General features: G+C 44.8%; 1 protein-coding gene and 1 long non-coding RNA gene across 2 annotated transcripts in view; one reads left to right on the plus strand and one right to left on the minus strand.

The window, feature by feature from the left end:
- LOC112254643 (testis-expressed protein 264 homolog) overlaps positions 1–15,124 on the plus strand; it is a 140,733-nt gene that overhangs the window by 6,601 nt on the left and 119,008 nt on the right. The window lies entirely within an intron of this gene.
- Positions 2,437–4,666, minus strand: LOC121846801. Its single transcript, XR_006083771.1, has 2 exons — positions 4,264–4,666; positions 2,437–2,826 (listed from the first exon to the last, which is right to left on the minus strand). It is a non-coding gene; the product is annotated as an uncharacterized LOC121846801 (long non-coding RNA).

Genomic DNA, 15,124 nt, shown 5'->3' on the forward strand with positions numbered 1-15,124 from the left:
TCTTTGTAATCTGAATATTTTCCTTGGTGCCCCGACTTCCTAGTTAATTACAGTTTCATGATTAATCAGTCTAATCGCGTAATACTAATTACAGAGAATCTTTGATAAAATTAAGTCTTCAGTTTAATGATAGTAAAGACACAACAATAGGTACACCTCCAATTGATTGAAATGTCAATTAGCCTATCAGAAGCTTCTAAAGCCATGACATCATTTTCTGGAAATATCCAAGCTGTTTAAAGGCACAGTCAACTTAGTGTATGTAAACTTCAGACCCACTGGAATTGTGATACAGTGAATATTATGTGAAATTATCTGTCTGTAAACAATTGTTGGAAAAATGACTTGTGTCATGCACAAAGTAGATGTCCTAACCAACTTGCCAAAACTATAAATTAAGGACCATGACAAGAGAACCTGCCGATGAAAGGCAGAAAGTTTCACTGGAATTTTGTCAATATTATAATTGCAAAACAACATGAGTTTAAGGACACCAAAAGTAGAGAAGACATGATGAGGAATACAATTCCAGATAGAAGTGGGTCTTCTTAGGAATTGTTTTATCCAATTGATCTTTAAAAGTATTATTTAAAGTAGTAAAGTCCAGAAAATTCAGTCCACCATTCTCATAAGTGTTCATTACAACAGTTTTCCTAATGTAATGGGTACAGTTTCTCCAAAGAAAGTTGAAAAGCATCTGGTCTATCTCCTTGTTTATTTTACTGTCACGATATAAAGATAGAGCGCCATATGTTAGTCTAGAGATACCTTCAGCCTTGGTTATTAGGGGACTCTACCTTTTAAAGATAAGTCCCTCTGTAGCCATTGATTTAGACTCTTCTGGGAATTTTTAATAAGAGGGTTAAAATTTAGTAAGCCTCTAGACTTCAGATCCTTTCTAATGGTTATGCCTAAATATGTAAGTTCTTCTTTTACTGGAATACCATAATATGAAGGTGTCACACAATCTTTGACAGCTATGAATTCACATTTATTAATGTTAAGATAAGCCCAGACGCTTTGGAAAAGGATTGTATCACATTGAAGGATATGGGAATTTGGTTAGCGTCTTTCAGAAAAAGTGTAGTATCATCAGCCAGCTGGCTTATAGTAATTTATTTACCAGTTTGGAAATACCTTGTACTATTATTTAAAGAATTTGCAAGACGTTGGGTGATTAATAAAACAGGTACGGAGAGAGAGAACAACCTTGCCTAATTCCTCTCTTTAACTCAAATCTAGCTGAGGTGCCATATATTTGATATTTGATATTACATATTTGATAGAGCTGTTACCATTTGCATAGATAGTCTTAATAGCCTTACAGAAAAAATCCCCAAAGCCTAGTCTCAAGGGAGTGGAAGAGAAACTGATGCTCTACTGTGTCAAATGCTTTATAAACATCTAAAAATAAAATGAAGCTATCGTCAGTTATTAGGTCTGAGTAGTCAAGTATGTCTAATACTAGTCTGACATTGTTAGAAATATGTCTGTTCCTCATGAAGCCAGACGGTCTTTCATCAATGATTGCATCTAGGACCTCTTTAATTCTTTTTGCAAGTAGTAAGGCTAATATCTTATAGTCATTATTAAGAAGACAAATTGGACGCCAGTTATTGATGAGCAGCACTTATTTTTTAGGCTTAGGTATCCGTGTTATTAACCCTTGACTCATTGTAGGAGGGAGAACATTGTTTTTAATACTCTCTAAAAAGACTTCAAATAGGAAAGGGAGCTACTTGTTAAGAAAATCATTTGTAAAATTCTGATGTAATTCCATCAACACCTGGTGATTTTATTGTTCTTTAGATGTTTGATAGACTCTGTAATCTCTTCAACTTTGATGGGTTCATCACACTGTTTAGATTCTATATCACTGATAGAGTGAACATTATTCAGTGAGTTAAAAACATATCTGTGGATTCCTGACAGTATGTAGAGCTATACAATTTTCTGTAAAAATTGCTACAGTATTTAGCGATTAATTTTTGGTCATCTGTAATAACACCATTAATGTTTAACTTATGGATAGTGTTATTTTTAGTGTGACATTTTTCAAGTCTAAAGAAATAGGATGAATACTGTTCTCCCTCAATCCATTTTTTCCTAGATCTAATAAAGGCCCCTTCTGCTTTTAATTTATATATATTATCCAGTTTATTTTGTAACTCAATTAGTTCCATCTTCTCCTCTCCTGATAGGTCGGCTGGGGACCTCTGAGAAAGGGAAGTTATCTTAATGATCACCTTTTCCTCCTCAGCTCTTCTGGTCTTAGCAAGATTACTACCATATTTTATAAGGTATTTGGACACCTCAAATTTAGGTTACATAGGCTACATTTGTCAAAGCGCTAACTGAGGAAAGATTGACGTAACACAAGTGTTGATGATAAGATTGGAGGAACTGGACTCGGTCATGAACCAGGACACGGTGGAATAAAATATATGTAGGCTGTTTATTCAGTGAAAAAGTATTGCTCAGGCGTGCACGGGCTCATTCACACTTGACTCAGAGAGAGACAGCTGGAACGCGCCCCGAAGACAAAGCGTGCATCAGAATTAATACATAGAATGACGTAGGTAGATTCTGGTAGTCCTGGCTTCTGGTAGGTTGCTTGTAGGTGATAGACAGTCCTCTCCAGCCTAGTGTCAGTATCCCTTTGGTTCTTGACAGAGTTCTTTGTTCTCTATGCTGGTGTGTGTGGTTAGAGAGTTTCAGTGTGTGTGTTTGGATGTGTGTGTGTTTAGAGGGTTTCAGTGTGTGTGTTTGGGTGTGTTATCGTAGCCAGCCACCTGTGCGGGGGGGTGCTGCCAGTGCAGTTAGTATCTGCTGGGAACAGGGGGAGGTTATGAAACAGAGAGCATTTATTAGTGCAAGCTATAATTACATGGTTAAGGCCACAGGCAGACAACAGTCAGTGAATGCTTTATTACATGTGTCAATATGTTATTACACAAGTGGTCATAATTTTATAACTCTCGGCTGACAGAAACTACAATTTTAATTAGTTAATAGCAGTTACTATTTATAATTAATCCCATAACAGGTGAGCTCACCATTGATAGAAATAATTGATAGAAATAAACGCTTTCTAGAAATCTAAAGTCATTCGACAATGGGTAGTTTGCGCGCTGCCATGTTTTTCTTTTCGCATCAACCAAAGATGATAATAAGAGGAGACGATGAGTTTGGTCTGTTTATAGTATGCATGTTGAAGGGGGTGTGTCGTCTACGATCATTCACTTCCCTTTATTCACTTCCGGATGTTTACCCGAAAGATGAGTAAACCATTCCTTCACCTCCTTTTGTTGTAACATCTTTGGTTTGAGAGACGTTTAAACATGGCACCACATATAGCTGGTAAAGAGCTTAGCATTAGCTCATTATAATCAGTACAACCTTCAAAAAGGTATTAGGTGTCCATTACATTCTATGCAATAATCAGAATGCATTATTTGTCAACAGTACTTGAAAATGTGAATTAAACTGTAAATACTGTAATGAAACAGCAGGGAGGTCTCGAACCCTATGTGCCTACAGTAGAAACGACAACACGTTTACAGAAAATAAGGAACTTACTTTGATAGGAACGTACACATGTCCAAAGTTATTATTTGTAAGGAAAACAAGCACCAGCCAGAAAATGCATGTGAATTAATGAGGAGGCAGGAACCCACCTCAATTCCAACTGTTGATCGAAAATAAAACTTAGTCAATAATATCAAAGGCTGCAATGAAATCTAAAAGTACAGCTCCCACAATCTTCGTATTATCAATTTCTTTCAACCAATCATAGAATGGACCTATCCCAAAAATAAATAAATGTTCATTCTGAACAGAACCATTTTTTCCCCTGTTCCGTTACACAGGTCCGACCTGAAGTTTAGTTCTGAACCGGTTCGAACTCCCAAAAAGTTACATTTTATATCGTTCCATTTTAAACCTAAGATTTGTATTTACATTTCGCTCAACATTAAATTACTTCACCAATCAGTGCGGATAGTTTATCTTGCTTTGGAGCAGGCAAGCTATTGGACAGATGAGTGTAGGGCGCAAGAAGCGACAGAAATTTTGTGGAGCGAGAGACGATGGAGAAGGAGGCTTTGCTTGAAGCACTGGCAATCTTGTTGTTATGACATGCATTATCTGAATTAGGCCCACCGAATTATACCAACTGAGGAGCGGCTTCTATGAAGGTTGGCTAGCTAGCTAACAAGCTTCTGTGTGCAGAGTGGCATCAGAATTAAAATAAAAACACCTTACCTTTTCGTACTTTATAAATCCAATTTGAAACGTGAACTATAGTACATTTTTTAAGTAGCATTGAAAAGGTTAATCCGGTCTTCTCTAATAAAAAAATCTCTCTAATTTCTGAATCACGTATGTAATGTCAGTAGGCTACAGTAGACTGTGTTTCAGAGGGAGGGGCAGGTAGCCTACACACAGAAGCACTGGCAAATATGTTCAGCTGGCAGGCAGGCAGACACTGGAATAAGTTTCTGAGTGACAGAGAGGTCTTTTATGGGACTAGAAAAAAATGGCCAGAACATTATTAACCGGTTCCCATGCTTTTAAAATAACAGTTCTGTTCCAGAACGGTTCCTCGATATTTTTTTTGTTCATCTCTGGTATTCGGTTCTGTTCCCTGAACCGGGTTCAACCCCTGCTTCAGACCACTGCAATTTAACTGGTACACATTTACATTTTTACTGGATTGAAATTTTAACTTCTAATTACTACCACAAAGATGGCCTTCGGTCCACCTACCATCGAATATCAACTTAAATGATCATGTCTATTCTATGATCTATATTTCAATAGGTTTCCTATGGAGGATTTAAACAGCAGATATTCCCATTCAAGTCAACCTTCTCTGATGTGTGACATCAAACTGTCTTTGTGGTAAAGAATGTAAGAGGGGCGCTGCACCATCTTGTGGACTGGCTGCGCCACTATGTAATCATTGTCCAGGCACCACACCATAATAGAGTATTTTTGCAGGAAATGGCAGTTTCAACAACAGGAGTCCAAAGGGGGGCACTTGGTCACGTCCCTGACCAAGGCCCTTCTCCCCCGATTGCTCAGTTTGGCCGGGTGTCCAGCTCTATTAAGAGACTTGGTACTTCCAAACTTCTTCCATTTAAGAATGATGGAGGACACTGTGTTCTTGGGGACCTTCAATGCTGCATAATTTTGTTGGTACCCTTCCCCAGATCTGTGCCTCGACACAATTCCTTTGACCTCATGGCTTGGTTTTCTGCTCTGATATGCACTGTCAACTGTGGGACCTTATATAGACAGGTGTGAGCCTTTCCAAATCATGTCCAATCAATTGAATTTATCACAGGTGGACTCCAATCAAGTTGTAGAAACATCTCAAGGATGATCAATGGAAATGCACCTGGGCTCAACTTCGAGTCTCATAGCAAAGGGTCTGAACACTTATGTAAATAAGGTAGTTCTGTTTTTAAATTTTTTATGATCAAATATTTCTAAAAAACAGTTTTTGCTTTGTCATTATGGAGGATTGTGTGTAGATTGATGAGGGGAAAATGTAATTTAATACATTTTAGAATAAGGCTGTAATGTAACAAAACGTGGAAAAAGTGAAGGGGTCTGAATTAGGGATGCACGATATTTCAGTGAACATATCGGAATCGGCCGATATTAGTTAAAAATGGCAACATCGGTATCGTCCGATGTCTAGTTTAATGCCGATGTGCAAATCCGATGTCAAAGCTGACGTGCATACCTATATAACGTAGGTACATGCTGTAATGACCCCACGTAAAATGTTGCACTACACGTGGAACACAGCATTCATAACCTGGCCCACAATATCTCCTGTGTGGATTGAGCAGTCAACAAGTCATTTGAAAGAGTAAGAACATTTCAGCGAGACAACTCAAAGGCGAAATGGAATTCACTGTCCTTGACAATAAACGGTTTTCTGTCGTGGGTGATGTTGGCTTTCGCCGACTGGGCGAGCACCGGTACACACTACCAAGTGCGCTATTTTTCAGATGTTGCTCTACTGGAGTTACACTGTAATATCGTCACTGCTATTAGCTTCAAGACTTCCATACTATGGAATGCCGTTTGGTTCTTTGTGTGTCAAAAAAGATACAGTAGCACTGTCATTGATGTACAAAAAAGTCTGCAAACAAGCAAACACCGGCCACGAAAGATGTTTACAATATCGCGTTGGTAATAAAGAATAATTTGTTCAACCGCAACTTCTGGGGTAGCTAGCTTTAGCTTGGTACCTAGCTAGCACCAATACAACCAGCCTGAGAACAATGACCAGTAGAAACTGCAGTCATTTTCATTATTCTTAGCAATGATTTAGGAATCCTTGTGAGTAACGTAAACTCACTCAATTTTGTACATCGCCTTGGTCCGTACAATTGACCTTATTTTAGCGCCCAAAAAACGTAATACTTCCAGGTCAACTGTAATGTCAATACCATTGTAAAGCACAATTTTTCCCCTTTCCAACAGAATTCATGCCGAGACCTCCACGCTGCCCGTTTCTGCATAATTCAACAAGGCAATGAGCTCCGTCGGGTCTTCAAAAAAATGCTGGGTGGGGAAGCGAAACTAATACGTGGTAGTGAGATGGAGAGATGTATGGGAAAACGTCTTTAAAAAAATAATAAAACACTATAAAGAGTTTATATAATGTGTCATTAGAAACTTATTTGAAGGTTTGTTTCGAATTTAAATCGGATTTTATGGGCGGTGCTAAAGTCATCTTCAGAAGTCAACAACGGCTTTGAGAATCATGATCGCTTGCAGTGATGACGCAAAAAATGACTAGGTATCCCCCCTTACACCGTCACTGTCCATTTCTTGTTTTTAAACGATGAGAGAAGTGCTACACCTGGTGGAGAGCGATTGTAAGACAAAAATAGTTGCTTTATTCATGCTGTACGTTACGGCATGACACGTCTCGATGTAACGGCGGGTCTGTTTTTTTCACCTTTTCTCCAATACTGTAGAGCCATTACCATGTCAATCAACGCTTGAATAGAAACGTAGTTCACACCCCAGATTTTGAAGTCAACACAGTCGCTGCTATTATTTTTCTTTGTAGCCTCTCATGTAAACTCGTGGTCCGTACAATTGCCCTTACTTTAGCGCCCCAAAAATGTAATACTTCCAGATCAACTGTAATGTCAATACCATTGTAAATCACAATTTCTCCTCTCTCCAACAGAATCAATTACATGACTTAAACGCAGCCCGTTTCTGCATAATTCAAGCAGGCAATGAGCCCCGTCGGATCTTTTTAAAAATGGCGGGTGGGGAAGCGAAACTAATGCGTGATAGTGAGAAGGAGAGATGTTGTGTGGGAAAATAGCTTTTCTTCACTCGATCTGTCCAACTTATCACCTTATCGCCTCTAAAATGTAAATAAAACACTATAAAGAGTTTATATAATGTGTCATTACATACCTATTTGAAGGTTTGTGTCGAATTTGAATCGTGTTTTTAGGGCGGTGCTAAAGTGATCTTCAGAAGTAAACAGCGGCTTTGAGAATGATGATAGCATGCAATGATGACAAAAAAATGATTAGGTATCCCCCCCTTTATCCCCGTCACTGTCCATTACTTGTTTTTAAAGGATGAGAGAAGTGCTACACCTGGTGGAGAGAGATTGTTGCTTTATGTGTGCTGTACGTTACGACATGACACGTCACAATGTAAGGTCAGTTTAAAAAAAAAACTTTTCTCCAATACTATAGAGCCATTACCATGTCGATCAACACTTGAATAGAAACCTTGTTCACACCCCCGATTTTGAAGTCCACACAGTCGCTACAGTCCCATTTAGTTTTCTTTGTAGCCTCATTTGAATGTTGCGGTTGCGCACATTTGTACGGAATGGGGTGAGTTTACGTTACTTAACCCTGTTGCCCAAAGCTAACGTTATAAGCAGCCAGCTAGCTTCATCTGGCTTGTGAGGCTCGACCGGACCGGCTTATGTGTTGTGAAGCTAGCCACATTAAGGATTAGGCACAATAGTGGAATTTGCAGTTTGCCTTCAAAATAAAAGTCTGCCATTGACAGTGATGCAAATGAATACAAATAGTAGAATTATGCCATATGTTTATTTTGATCGCTAACCGCAATGTCCACTATTGTGGATAATCCTTTTTGTGGCTAGCTTCACATAGATAAAAAAAACTCCCTCATAAATTAGGGTTATTTTAGATGACACCTAGCTGTATAGTTAGCTAGCTGAAACAGATGTCCTTTTGCAATGTTTTTAGGGAAGAACATTGTTTGCATCCATGAGCGAACTAGCAACATAAAATACAAGTGATTGTGTAATAACTACATAAACAATTTATGAACGTGTTAAATTATTATGTGACGCACAGTCATTCAGGTCCTGATTGGTCAACAAGCTTATTCGACACGTCATAGTGTTATCTACTGGTCATTGTTTTCTTTTTTTGACACGCAAAGACCTAAACAGCGTTCCATAGAAATCCTGATTTGAGAATGAAACGACTGAACAAATGAACAACAAAATAGCACAGCAAGTAAGTGAAAGAAATAGGTTTTGATGATGTTTTCCTGGTAATGGGGACATATATAAATGCCAACAAAATAAAGGTTGTGTGTGTCTGTAACCTTTATTTAACTAGGCAAGTCAGTTAAGAACAAATTCTTATTTACAATGACGGCCTACCCCGGACGACGGTGGGCCAATTATGCACCGCCCAATGGGACTCCCAATAACGGCTTGATGTGATACAGCCTGGATTCGAACCAGGGACTGGAGTGACGCCTCTTGCACTGAGATGCAGTGCCTTAGACCGCTGCGTCCATGTGTGTTAACTATTTAACTGTACTAGAACGCTTAAAAGGCCATAAAAAATGTAAATATCGGAATCTGTTTTTTTTTGGCAAGGAAAATATAAGATATCGGTATCGGCCAAAAATGTCATATTACTAGTCTGAATTCTGTCCGACTGCACTGTATCAACAGAAATAAGACCGATCCTGCTTCTGTTGCCTGTTTAAGTGTTTGTTTAATAGCCGACTCATTCTGTGAGCAACAATCCTCTGTGAGCACCAACCACAAATTGTTTGTCGGATAAACAATTTAGAAAATTCTTCTGTTTTTAATTTTGGCTATGCTGTAATAAGAGCTTTACACTTTTTTTCATTAGAACAGCCTCTCTTCTATTATTTATAAATGATTTAGTGTTCCAAATTGTCCCAAAAATTATAATAATAACCCTCCCTTTTTCTTGATCTCCTTATTGTTATTTTGACTATTATTGTTATGATCATCATTATTAGAATAAGTAATGTCATTATCATTAGTAGGTTTACAATAGCAGCCTTGTATAACCACAATCGAGCTGTAGGCCTAAGAGCGTTTAGTCTTAATACCGTAATTTACTTCAGGCCTGTTACGGCTTTCTTCCGTTGAAAGAGAGTCGGACCAAAATGCAGCGTGGTAAGTTAGATACATATTTAATGATGAAGAAAAAAACGAACAAAACAAAACAACAAACGTAACGTGAAAACCTAAACAGTCTATCTTGTGCTAACACACACACAGAGACATGAACAATCACCCACAAACACACAGTGAAACCCGGGCTACCTAAATATGGTTCCCAATCAGAGACAATGAGAATCACCTGACTCTGATTGAGAACCGCCTCAAGCAGCCATAGACTCTGCTAGAAAACCCCACTAAGCCACAATCCCAAAACCTACGAAAAACCCCCATACATAAACACAACACAAAAATAAACCCATGTCACACCCTGGCCTGACCAAATAAATATAGAAAACACAAAATACTAAGACCAGGGCGTGACAGAACCCCCCCCCAAGGTGCGGACTCCCGGCCGTACAACTAAAACCCATAGGGGAGGGTCCGGGTGGGCATCTGTCCATGGTGGCGGCTCCGGCTCGGGACGTGGACCCCACTCCAACCAAGTCTTAGTCCCCCTGTAACGCGTCCTTTGATTGGCGACCCTCGCCGCAGACCTTGGCCTAATAACCCTCACCAAGGACCCCACTGGACTGAGGTGGAAGCTCGGGACTGAGGTGGAAGCTCGGGACTGAGGTGGAAGCTCGGGACTGAGGTGGAAGCTCGGGACTGAGGTGGAAGCTCGGGCAGATCCTGGCTAGCTGGTGGTTCTGGCAGATCCTGGCTGACTGGCGGATCTGGCAGATCCTGGCCGACTGGCGGCTCTGGCTGCTCCATGCAGACTGGCGGCTCTGGCTGCTCCATGCAGACTGGCGGCTCTGGCTGCTCCATGCAGACTGGCGGCTCTGGCTGCTCCATGCAGACTGGCGGCTCTGGCTGCTCCACGCAGACTGGCGGCTCTGGCTGCTCCACGCAGACTGGCGGCTCTGGCTGCTCCACGCAGACTGGCGGCTCTGGCTGCTCCACGCAGACTGGCGGCTCTGGCTGCTCCACGCAGACTGGCGGCTCTGGCTGCTCCACGCAGACTGGCGGCTCTGGCTGCTCCACGCAGACTGGCGGCTCTGGCTGCTCCACGCAGACTGGCGGCTCTGGCTGCTCCACGCAGACTGGCGGCTCTGGCTGCTCCATGCAGACTGGCGGCTCTGGGCTCCATGCAGACTGGCGGCTGCTCCATGCAGACTGGCAGCTCCATGCAGACTGGGCGGCTCTGCAGCTGGCAGCTCCATGCAGACTGGCGGCTCTGGCTGCTCCATGCAGACTGGCAGCTCCATGCAGACTGGCAGCTCTGGCTGCTCCATGCAGACTGGCAGCTCTGGCTGCTCCATGCAGACTGGCAGCTCTGGCTGCTCCATGCAGACTGGCAGCTCTGGCTGCTCCATGCAGACTGGCAGCTCTGGCTGCTCCTGCAGACTGGCAGCTCCATGCAGACTGGCAGCTCCATGCAGACTGGCAGCTCTGGCTGCTGGCAGCTCCATGCAGACTGGCAGCTCTGGCTGCTCCATGCAGACTGGCAGCTCTGGCTGCTCCATGCAGACTGGCAGCTCTGGCTGCTCCATGCAGACTGGCATCTCTGGCTGCTCCATGCAGACTGGCAGCTCCATGCAGACTGGCAGCTCTGGCTGCTCCATGCAGACTGGCAGCTCTGGCTGCTCCATGCAGACTGGCAGCTCTGGCTGCTCCATGCAGACTGGCAGCTCTGGCTGCTCCATGCAGACTGGCAGCTCTGGCTGCTCCATGCAGACTGGCAGCTCTGGCTGCTCCATGCAGACTGGCAGCTCTGGCTGCTCCGTGCAGACTGGCAGCTCTGGCTGCTCCACGCAGACTGGCAGCTCTGGCTGCTCCACGCAGACTGGCGGCTCTGGCTGCTCCACGCAGACTGGCAGCTCCGGCTGCGGCTCTGGCTGCTCCACGCAGACTGGCGGCTCTGGCTGCAGACTGGCAGCTCCGGCTGCTCCGTGCAGACTGGCAGCTCCTGGCTGCTCCACGCAGACTGGCGGCTCCGTGCAGACTGGCAGCTGCTCCCGGCTGCTCCTGTGCAGACTGGCAGCTCCCGGCTGCGGCTCTGGCTGTGCAGACTGGCAGCTCCGGCTGCTCCTGTCCACGCAGACTGGCAGCTCTGGCTGCTCCACGCTGGCGGCTCTGGCTGCTCCACGCAGACTGGCAGCTCCCGCAGCTGGCGGCTCTGGCTGCTCCACGCAGACTGGCAGCTCCCGGCTGCTCCGCTCCACGCAGACTGGCAGCTCCGGCTGGCGGCTCTGGCTGCTGCAGACTGGCAGCTCCGGCTGCTCCACGCAGACCGTGGCTGCTCCACAGACTGGCAGCTCCCGGCTGCTCCGTGCAGACTGGCAGCTCCCGGCTGCTCTGGCGTGCAGACTGGCAGCTGGCGGCCGGCTGCTGGCGGCCTGGCTGCAGACTGGCAGCTCCGGCTGCTCCGTGCAGACTGGCAGCCCCGGCTGCTCCGTGCAGACTGGCAGCCCCGGCTGCTCCGTGCAGACTGGCAGCCCCGGCTGCTCCGTGCAGACTGGCAGCCCCGGCTGCTCCGTGCAGACTGGCAGCTCCGGCTGCTCCGTGCAGACTGGCAGCTCTGGCTGCTCCGTGCCGGCTGGCAGCTCTGGCTGCTCCGTGCCGGCTGGCAGCTCTGGCTGCTCCGTGCAGACTGGGCTGCAGACTGGCAGCTCCGGCTGCAGACTGCTCCCGACTGCCGGACTGGCAGCTCTGGCTGCTCCGTGCAGGCTGGCAGCTCTGGCTGCGCTGAACAGGCAGGAGACTGGCAGCTCCAGCTGCTGTTGCAGCTGAGGAGAGGCTCTGGCAGCGCTGAACATGCGTGCAGACTGGCAGCTCCTGGCAGCGTGCAGACTGGCAGCTGGAGGAAGGCTGGCAGCTCTGGCAGCGCTGAACATGCGGGAGACTCTGGCAGCGCAGGAGAGGAGGAAGGCTCTTGCTGCGCTAAACAGGCGGGAGACTCTGGCAGCGCAGGAGAGGAGGAAGGCTCTGGCTGCGCTGAACAGGCGCGAGGCTCCGGCAGCGCTAAACAGGTGAGGCGCACTGAAAGCCTGGTGCGTGGTGCTGGCACTGGTGGTACTGAACCGAGGACACGCACCGGAAGCCTGGTGCGAGGAGCTGCCACCGGAGGACTGGTGTGTGAAGGTGGCACAGGATGGACCGGACCGTGAAGGTGTACTGGAGAGCCTGAGAGCAGGACTGGCACAGGACGTGCAAGGCTAGGTAGGTACACAGGAGGCCTAGTGCGTGAGGCTGGCACACTCTTCACCAGCCGACTAACACGCACCTCAGGACAGGTATGGAGCGCTGACCCAGGTGCCATCAAATCCCCGACACGCTCCGTCGGACGAATATCATACCTAAAGCACCAAACTAGCAACTCCCTCATAACTCTCTCCTCCACTTTCCCCATTAACTCCTTCACAGTCTGCTTCACTCACCTCCAACACCGGCTCTGGTTCTGGTCTCCTCCTTGGCTCCTCACGATAAACAGGGGGAGTTGGCTCAGGTCTGAACCCTGACTCAGCCGCACTCTCCCTGAGCCCCCCCCCCAATAAATTTTTGGGGCTGACTCTCGGGCTCCCTTCTGCGCCGCCGTGCTATTCTCTTCGACTCCATTCTCATATAGCCCTCTTCGCACTGCTCCAGCGAATCCCAGGCGGGCTCTGGCACTCTCTCTGGGTCGACTGCCCACCTGTCTATTTGCTCCCAAGTCGTATACTCTATACTCTTGCTGTCCATAACGTCCTCCCATGTCCATTCCTCTTTTCGCTGCTGTTGCTGTCGCTGCCTGTCACCACGCTGCTTGGTCCAGTTGTGGTGGGTGATTCTGTTACGGCTTTCTTCCGTTGAAAGAGAGTCGGACCAAAATGCAGCGTGGTAAGTTAGATACATATTTAATGATGAAGAAAAAACGAACAAAACAAAACAACATATGTAACTTGAAAGACTGTTTAGGTTATCTTGTGTTAACACACACAGAGACATGAACAATCACCCACCAACACACAGTGAAACCCAGGCTACCTAAATATGGTTCCCAATCAGAGACAACGAGAATCACCTGACTCTGAGAACCGCCTCAAGCAGCCATAGACTCTGCTAGAAAACCTCACTAAGCCACAATCCCAAAACCTACGAAAAAACCCCATACATAAACACAACACAAAAATAAACCCATGTCACACCCTGGCCTGACCAAATAAATATAGAAAACACAAAATACTAAGACCAGGGCGTGACAAGGCCTTTATTTAAATACTTATAAGCTGCTGTACTGTATCAATCAATCATTAATTTGTTCATGTCATCACACAGCATACGAGGCATTCATGAATTGCAATGCAATCAAGTATTTTCGTTTTATAACATAACAAAGCGACCCTTGAATAATTTGAGTAAATCATAAATAAACCGTTCCATTTTGGAAATTGCATTCAAGAATGAATGCGACTGGTTTTAGTCTTTGCAGCAATAAAGGCTTTAAAAAGAATAAGTACAATAAAAAGCACGTTACAACAGACTCTGGTACGCTTATCATTTATTTAGTGTTGTTTACAAAGTTCCAAACGGGCAGAGAAATTGTTGTAATCCAACAGCACCTGTTTGGCACACACAATATTCACACAGCGCTTGCTCCGTACATTATTTTTCTTGATCTCCAGCATTTTCCGCAACTAGTCAAATTTATTCCACACTTCTGACTTCCCCTTTACCTCTTGAGCAAAAAGTAAACAGTCCCCCATTTCAGGTTTATTTGTCACGTCCTCTGCATCCATTATGCTGTCATGTGTTTTGAGTTTGTTATAACCAGTTTATTGATGTGATTATGATATGCTACAGCTCAGGTCCTATTGGTCACATGCATGCGACGCATACATGTGTCACTTAAAGAGAGCAAGGGTGGAGGGAATAGGGAATGTTTTTCCTAAACAAATGAGGGATCTTCAGTCAAACTTTTCAGCCCGTAATGGCTGTAACCTAATTATGTTCCAGCTTCACTGTTACGCACGCCTCTATGAAGAGGGAACGCAACACCCTGCTACAACTAAACTCTCTGTGAAGCGAAAAAGGTATGGACTGTAGGTGCAAGTAAGAATGACAACAGGCAGAATGTGGTACCGTTTACAAGGACTTTATTCCTTTACACGGTAATATGGGGAAAAGGGGCTGGACGGAACCAAAGCAAAGAAAGTAAATCTCAAAGCCCCCCCCCCTCTCCTATCTTACCTGCCTACCCACTACTTACCTAATTTAGCACCACCTGGTGCCCTAACCAAAATACAAGGGGTGGTCTGCCCAGGTCTTACCTAGTGTGTGTAGACAGCGAATATGCTACGGGTATATGTATGCCCGCGGGCCTCTTGCCTAAGCACTCCCTAGGTGCCTTCCCCTTCCTCCCCCTGGGAACAAATGAAACAGAATATTAAACAATTTCAAACAAACTAAGAAACAAAAGGATGTCAAATAAGCTCTATCTGAGCAACAAACTCACAGAACATACCACTTTCCAGCAAAATCAACCTCTATCACAATCAATCTCAGCAATTCTCTCTAGCAAAATCTCTACCTCCAAAAAGAAGAGATCTCCCCCCTGAACAGAACACTGGCTTTTATATAGTGTCAGAAGGAATGGGTAATTGGAGACAGCTGCGTCTT

This window comes from Oncorhynchus tshawytscha, linkage group LG07 (assembly GCF_018296145.1).
Source record: "Oncorhynchus tshawytscha isolate Ot180627B linkage group LG07, Otsh_v2.0, whole genome shotgun sequence".
Classification (NCBI taxonomy): Eukaryota; Metazoa; Chordata; class Actinopteri; order Salmoniformes; family Salmonidae; genus Oncorhynchus; species Oncorhynchus tshawytscha.